Below are 7,511 nucleotides of genomic sequence, written 5' to 3' on the forward strand. Positions count from 1 at the left end.
ATGCATAAAGTTTAATTAAACTCCCATTAGTTTGCCGGGAAACATCGATTCTTCCGATCTAGAAAGAGACAGAGATAGACGATCCGCGTTATGTTAAATATTTCAAGGTTCCCGATTCCACAAAATTATAAAAAGTATACGGCTGTGTAGCAGGGATCAAAACGAGTAATTTCGTGTATAAAGTTTAATTAATATCCCATTAGTTTGCCGGGAAACATCGATTATTCCGATCTAGAAAGAGACAGAGACAGTCGATCCGCGTTATGTTAAATATTTCAAGGTTACCGATTCCACAAAATTATAAAAAGTATACGGCTGTGTAGCGGGGATCAAAACGAGTAATTTCGTGTATAAAGTTTAATTAATCTCCCAATAGTTTGCCGGGAAACATCGATTATTCCGATCTAGAAAGAGACAGAGACAGTCGATCCGCGTTATGTTAAATATTTCAAGGTTCCCGATTCCACAAAATTATAAAAAGTATACGGCTGTGTAGCGGGGATCAAAACGAGTAATTTCGTGTATAAAGTTTAATTAATCTCCCAATAGTTTGCCGGGAAACATCGATTATTCCGATCTAGAAAGAGACAGAGACAGTCGATCCGCGTTATGTTAAATATTTCAAGGTTCCCGATTCCACAAAATTATAAAAAGTATACGGCTGTGTAGCGGGGATCAAAACGAGTAATTTCATGTATAAAGTTTAATTAAACTCCCAATAGTTTGCCGGGAAACATCGATTATTCCGATCTAGAAAGAGACAGAGACAGTCGATCCGCGTTATGTTAAATATTTCAAGGTTACCGATTCCACAAAATTATAAAAAGTATACGGCTGTGTAGCGGGGATCAAAACGAGTAATTTCGTGTATAAAGTTTAATTAATCTCCCAATAGTTTGCCGGGAAACATCGATTATTCCGATCTAGAAAGAGACAGAGACAGTCGATCCGCGTTATGTTAAATATTTCAAGGTTCCCGATTCCACAAAATTATAAAAAGTATACGGCTGTGTAGCGGGGATCAAAACGAGTAATTTCGTGTATAAAGTTTAATTAATCTCCCAATAGTTTGCCGGGAAACATCGATTATTCCGATCTAGAAAGAGACAGAGACAGTCGATCCGCGTTATGTTAAATATTTCAAGGTTCCCGATTCCACAAAATTATAAAAAGTATACGGCTGTGTAGCGGGGATCAAAACGAGTAATTTCATGTATAAAGTTTAATTAAACTCCCAATAGTTTGCCGGGAAACATCGATTATTCCGATCTAGAAAGAGACAGAGACAGTCGATCCGCGTTATGTTAAATATTTCAAGGTTACCGATTCCACAAAATTATAAAAAGTATACGGCTGTGTAGCGGGGATCAAAACGAGTAATTTCGTGTATAAAGTTTAATTAAACTCCCAATAGTTTGCCGGGAAACATCGATTATTCCGATCTAGAAAGAGACAGAGACAGTCGATCCGCGTTATGTTAAATATTTCAAGGTTCCCGATTCCACAAAATTATAAAAAGTATACGGCTGTGTAGCGGGGATCAAAACGAGTAATTTCGTGTATAAAGTTTAATTAATCTCCCAATAGTTTGCCGGGAAACATCGATTATTCCGATCTAGAAAGAGACAGAGACAGTCGATCCGCGTTATGTTAAATATTTCAAGGTTCCCGATTCCACAAAATTATAAAAAGTATACGGCTGTGTAGCGGGGATCAAAACGAGTAATTTCGTGTATAAAGTTTAATTAATCTCCCAATAGTTTGCCGGGAAACATCGATTATTCCGATCTAGAAAGAGACAGAGACAGTCGATCCGCGTTATGTTAAATATTTCAAGGTTCCCGATTCCACAAAATTATAAAAAGTATACGGCTGTGTAGCGGGGATCAAAACGAGTAATTTCATGTATAAAGTTTAATTAAACTCCCAATAGTTTGCCGGGAAACATCGATTATTCCGATCTAGAAAGAGACAGAGACAGTCGATCCGCGTTATGTTAAATATTTCAAGGTTACCGATTCCACAAAATTATAAAAAGTATACGGCTGTGTAGCGGGGATCAAAACGAGTAATTTCGTGTATAAAGTTTAATTAAACTCCCAATAGTTTGCCGGGAAACATCGATTATTCCGATCTAGAAAGAGACAGAGACAGTCGATCCGCGTTATGTTAAATATTTCAAGGTTCCCGATTCCACAAAATTATAAAAAGTATACGGCTGTGTAGCGGGGATCAAAACGAGTAATTTCGTGTATAAAGTTTAATTAATCTCCCAATAGTTTGCCGGGAAACATCGATTATTCCGATCTAGAAAGAGACAGAGACAGTCGATCCGCGTTATGTTAAATATTTCAAGGTTCCCGATTCCACAAAATTATAAAAAGTATACGGCTGTGTAGCGGGGATCAAAACGAGTAATTTCATGTATAAAGTTTAATTAAACTCCCAATAGTTTGCCGGGAAACATCGATTATTCCGATCTAGAAAGAGACAGAGACAGTCGATCCGCGTTATGTTAAATATTTCAAGGTTACCGATTCCACAAAATTATAAAAAGTATACGGCTGTGTAGCGGGGATCAAAACGAGTAATTTCGTGTATAAAGTATAATTAATATCCCATTAGTTTGCCGGGAAACATCGATTATTCCGATCTAGAAAGAGACAGAGACAGTCGATCCGCGTTATGTTAAATATTTCAAGGTTCCCGATTCCACAAAATTATAAAAAGTATACGGCTGTGTAGCGGGGATCAAAACGAGTAATTTCGTGTATAAAGTTTAATTAATCTCCCAATAGTTTGCCGGGAAACATCGATTATTCCGATCTAGAAAGAGACAGAGACAGTCGATCCGCGTTATGTTAAATATTTCAAGGTTCCCGATTCCACAAAATTATAAAAAGTATACGGCTGTGTAGCGGGGATCAAAACGAGTAATTTCATGTATAAAGTTTAATTAAACTCCCAATAGTTTGCCGGGAAACATCGATTATTCCGATCTAGAAAGAGACAGAGACAGTCGATCCGCGTTATGTTAAATATTTCAAGGTTACCGATTCCACAAAATTATAAAAAGTATACGGCTGTGTAGCGGGGATCAAAACGAGTAATTTCGTGTATAAAGTATAATTAATATCCCATTAGTTTGCCGGGAAACATCGATTATTCCGATCTAGAAAGAGACAGAGACAGTCGATCCGCGTTATGTTAAATATTTCAAGGTTCCCGATTCCACAAAATTATAAAAAGTATACGGCTGTGTAGCGGGGATCAAAACGAGTAATTTCGTGTATAAAGTTTAATTAATATCCCATTACATTGCCGGGAAACATCAATACTTCGATCGCGCGAGAGAGACAGAGAAACGAACAGTCTTTTTTTCGATTTACGGCTAAAATAAATTTTTCTCATTTTATTCAATAACATATTCTTGCTTAGATAACTTTTTTACATAGGGATTAAGCATTTAGAACGATATAATGTTTAAAATAAGGGCACTTTACTCTTGACATTTTACGGTTTTTTCAATTTTCTGAAAAATCCTATCATTAGATTTTTTTAAAAATACGATAATCTTGCATAACTAACGTTTCTACATAGGGATTAAGCATTTAGAACGAAATCTAATGTCAGAAAATGGCACTTTACTCTTGACATTTTTCGGTTTTTTCAATTTTCTGGAAAATCCTATCATTAGATTTTTTTAAAAATACGATATTCTTGCTTAACTAACGTTTTTACATAGGGATTAAGCATTTAGAACGAAATCTAATGTAGGAAAATGGTACTTTACTCTTGACCGGTACGTTGGGACTTTGAAAATATTCGGGCGTTCCAAACGCTCGTCTGTTGCATCATAGCGCGTCTCGGCGCAATCGACCGATTCGCTCGACCCATTATTTTCGATTTACGGCTAAAATAAATTTTTCTCATTTTATTCAATAACATATTCTTGCTTAGATAACTTTTTTACATAGGGATTAAGCATTTAGAACGATATAATGTTTAAAATAAGGGCACTTTACTCTTGACATTTTACGGTTTTTTCAATTTTCTGAAAAATCCTATCATTAGATTTTTTTAAAAATACGATAATCTTGCATAACTAACGTTTCTACATAGGGATTAAGCATTTAGAACGAAATCTAATGTCAGAAAATGGCACTTTACTCTTGACATTTTTCGGTTTTTTCAATTTTCTGGAAAATCCTATCATTAGATTTTTTTAAAAATACGATATTCTTGCTTAACTAACGTTTTTACATAGGGATTAAGCATTTAGAACGAAATCTAATGTAGGAAAATGGTACTTTACTCTTGATCGGTACGTTGGGACTTTGAAAATATTCGGGCGTTCCAATCGCTCGTCTGTTGCATCATAGCGCGTCTCGGCGCAATCGACCGATTCGCTCGACCCATTATTTTCGATTTACGGCTAAAATAAATTTTTCTCATTTTATTCAATAACATATTCTTGCTTAGATAACTTTTTTACATAGGGATTAAGCATTTAGAACGATATAATGTTTAAAATAAGGGCACTTTACTCTTGACATTTTACGGTTTTTTCAATTTTCTGAAAAATCCTACCATTAGATTTTTTTAAAAATACGATATTCTTGCTTAACTAACGTTTCTACATAGGGATTAAGCATTTAGAACGAAATCTAATGTCAGAAAATGGCACTTTACTCTTGACATTTTTCGGTTTTTTCAATTTTCTGGAAAATCCTATCATTAGATTTTTTTAAAAATACGATATTCTTGCTTAACTAACGTTTTTACATAGGGATTAAGCATTTAGAACGAAATCTAATGTAGGAAAATGGTACTTTACTCTTGACCGGTACGTTGGGACTTTGAAAATATTCGGGCGTTCCAATCGCTCGTCTGTTGCATCATAGCGCGTCTCGGCGCAATCGACCGATTCGCTCGACCCATTATTTTCGATTTACGGCTAAAATAAATTTTTCTCATTTTATTCAATAACATATTCTTGCTTAGATAACTTTTTTACATAGGGATTAAGCATTTAGAACGATATAATGTTTAAAATAAGGGCACTTTACTCTTGACATTTTACGGTTTTTTCAATTTTCTGAAAAATCCTATCATTAGATTTTTTTAAAAATACGATAATCTTGCATAACTAACGTTTCTACATAGGGATTAAGCATTTAGAACGAAATCTAATGTCAGAAAATGGCACTTTACTCTTGACATTTTTCGGTTTTTTCAATTTTCTGGAAAATCCTATCATTAGATTTTTTTTAAAATACGATATTCTTGCTTAACTAACGTTTTTACATAGGGATTAAGCATTTAGAACGAAATCTAATGTAGGAAAATGGTACTTTACTCTTGACCGGTACGTTGGGACTTTGAAAATATTCGGGCGTTCCAATCGCTCGTCTGTTGCATCATAGCGCGTCTCGGCGCAATCGACCGATTCGCTCGACCCATTATTTTCGATTTACGGCTAAAATAAATTTTTCTCATTTTATTCAATAACATATTCTTGCTTAGATAACTTTTTTACATAGGGATTAAGCATTTAGAACGATATAATGTTTAAAATAAGGGCACTTTACTCTTGACATTTTACGGTTTTTTCAATTTTCTGAAAAATCCTATCATTAGATTTTTTTAAAAATACGATAATCTTGCATAACTAACGTTTCTACATAGGGATTAAGCATTTAGAACGAAATCTAATGTCAGAAAATGGCACTTTACTCTTGACATTTTTCGGTTTTTTCAATTTTCTGGAAAATCCTATCATTAGATTTTTTTAAAAATACGATATTCTTGCTTAACTAACGTTTTTACATAGGGATTAAGCATTTAGAACGAAATCTAATGTAGGAAAATGGTACTTTACTCTTGACCGGTACGTTGGGACTTTGAAAATATTCGGGCGTTCCAATCGCTCGTCTGTTGCATCATAGCGCGTCTCGGCGCAATCGACCGATTCGCTCGACCCATTATTTTCGATTTACGGCTAAAATAAATTTTTCTCATTTTATTCAATAACATATTCTTGCTTAGATAACTTTTTTACATAGGGATTAAGCATTTAGAACGATATAATGTTTAAAATAAGGGCACTTTACTCTTGACATTTTACGGTTTTTTCAATTTTCTGAAAAATCCTATCATTAGATTTTTTTAAAAATACGATAATCTTGCATAACTAACGTTTCTACATAGGGATTAAGCATTTAGAACGAAATCTAATGTCAGAAAATGGCACTTTACTCTTGACATTTTTCGGTTTTTTCAATTTTCTGGAAAATCCTATCATTAGATTTTTTTTAAAATACGATATTCTTGCTTAACTAACGTTTTTACATAGGGATTAAGCATTTAGAACGAAATCTAATGTAGGAAAATGGTACTTTACTCTTGACCGGTACGTTGGGACTTTGAAAATATTCGGGCGTTCCAATCGCTCGTCTGTTGCATCATAGCGCGTCTCGGCGCAATCGACCGATTCGCTCGACCCATTATTTTCGATTTACGGCTAAAATAAATTTTTCTCATTTTATTCAATAACATATTCTTGCTTAGATAACTTTTTTACATAGGGATTAAGCATTTAGAACGATATAATGTTTAAAATAAGGGCACTTTACTCTTGACATTTTACGGTTTTTTCAATTTTCTGAAAAATCCTATCATTAGATTTTTTTAAAAATACGATAATCTTGCTTAACTAACGTTTCTACATAGGGATTAAGCATTTAGAACGAAATCTAATGTCAGAAAATGGCACTTTACTCTTGACATTTTTCGGTTTTTTCAATTTTCTGGAAAATCCTATCATTAGATTTTTTTTAAAATACGATATTCTTGCTTAACTAACGTTTTTACATAGGGATTAAGCATTTAGAACGAAATCTAATGTAGGAAAATGGTACTTTACTCTTGACCGGTACGTTGGGACTTTGAAAATATTCGGGCGTTCCAATCGCTCGTCTGTTGCATCATAGCGCGTCTCGGCGCAATCGACCGATTCGCTCGACCCATTATTTTCGATTTACGGCTAAAATAAATTTTTCTCATTTTATTCAATAACATATTCTTGCTTAGATAACTTTTTTACATAGGGATTAAGCATTTAGAACGATATAATGTTTAAAATAAGGGCACTTTACTCTTGACATTTTACGGTTTTTTCAATTTTCTGAAAAATCCTATCATTAGATTTTTTTAAAAATACGATAATCTTGCATAACTAACGTTTCTACATAGGGATTAAGCATTTAGAACGAAATCTAATGTCAGAAAAGGGCACTTTACTCTTGACATTTTTCGGTTTTTTCAATTTTCTGGAAAATCCTATCATTAGATTTTTTTAAAAATACGATATTCTTGCTTAACTAACGTTTTTACATAGGGATTAAGCATTTAGAACGAAATCTAATGTAGGAAAATGGTACTTTACTCTTGATCGGTACGTTGGGACTTTGAAAATATTCGGGCGTTCCAATCGCTCGTCTGTTGCATCA

The sequence above is a fragment of the Megalopta genalis genome, unplaced genomic scaffold, assembly GCF_051020955.1.
Source record: "Megalopta genalis isolate 19385.01 unplaced genomic scaffold, iyMegGena1_principal scaffold0327, whole genome shotgun sequence".
Classification (NCBI taxonomy): domain Eukaryota; kingdom Metazoa; phylum Arthropoda; class Insecta; order Hymenoptera; family Halictidae; genus Megalopta; species Megalopta genalis.